This window comes from Arachis hypogaea, chromosome 13 (assembly GCF_003086295.3).
Source record: "Arachis hypogaea cultivar Tifrunner chromosome 13, arahy.Tifrunner.gnm2.J5K5, whole genome shotgun sequence".
NCBI classification, from domain to species: Eukaryota; Viridiplantae; Streptophyta; class Magnoliopsida; order Fabales; family Fabaceae; genus Arachis; species Arachis hypogaea.
In genome coordinates, this window is record NC_092048.1 from 110,269,420 (window position 1) to 110,270,504 (window position 1,085).

Here is a 1,085-nt window from a genome sequence, read left to right on the forward strand (position 1 = left end):
TTTCCTAACTTCTTATCTTTTCAAAATTTGTTTCAACTAACTAACTAACTTTTTGTTCGTTTCTCATCTTTTTCAAAACCACCTAACTAACTCTCTCTCTATTTTCGAAAATATCTTCCCCCTTTCTCAAAAAGTTCTTTTTAATTAACTAATTATTTTAATTTTCGAAAGACTACTAACCTTTTTCAAAACTATTTTTCGAAAATTACTAACTCTTTTTCAAATATTATTTTCGAAAATCCTCTCCCTCTCTCATCTTATTCTATTTATTTATTCATCTACTAACATCTCTTCCTCACATCACAACACCAAATTCAAACCCCCTCTTCTATTTGTGTTCGAATTTTTTTCTTCTTCCTCTCTTCTTCTACTAACAATAAGGAACCTCTTTACTGTGACATAGAGGATTCCTCTTCTTTTCTTTTTCTCTTCTCTTTCTTATGAGCAGGGACAAAGAAAAAGGCATTCTTGTTAAAGCTGATCTAGAACCTGAAAGGACTCTGAAGAGGAAACTAAGAGAAGCTAAATTACAACAATCCAGAGAAAACCTTATTGAAAATTTCGAACAAGTAAAGGAGATGGCAGCCAAACCCAACAACAATAATGCAAGGAGAATGCTTGGTGACTTTACTGCACCTAATTCCAATTTACATGGAAGAAGCATCTCCATTCCTGCCATTGGAGCAAACAACTTTGAGCTGAAACCTCAATTAGTTTCTCTAATGCAGCAGAACTGCAAGTTTCATGGACTTCCATCTGAAGATCCTTTTCAGTTCTTAACTGAATTCTTGCAGATATGTGATACTGTTAAGACTAATAGAGTAGATCCTGAAGTCTACAGGCTCATGCTTTTCCCTTTTGCTGTAAGAGACAGAGCTAGAGTGTGGTTGGACTCTCAACCCAAAGACAGCCTGAACTCTTGGGATAAGCTGGTCACAGCTTTCTTAGCCAAGTTCTTTCTTCCTCAAAAGCTGAGCAAGCTTAGAGTGGATGTTCAAACCTTCAGACAGAAAGAAGGTGAATCCCTCTATGAAGCTTGGGAAAGATACAAACAGTTGACCAAAAAGTGTCCTTCTGACATGCTT

The 1,085-nt window shown here is 36.0% G+C and overlaps 1 non-coding gene across 1 annotated transcript; it reads right to left on the bottom strand.

The window, feature by feature from the left end:
* Positions 1–977: 977 nt before the first annotated feature.
* LOC112739182 (small nucleolar RNA R71) lies at positions 978–1,085 on the bottom strand. The gene has a single exon (XR_003170119.1). It is a non-coding gene; the product is annotated as a small nucleolar RNA R71 (small nucleolar RNA).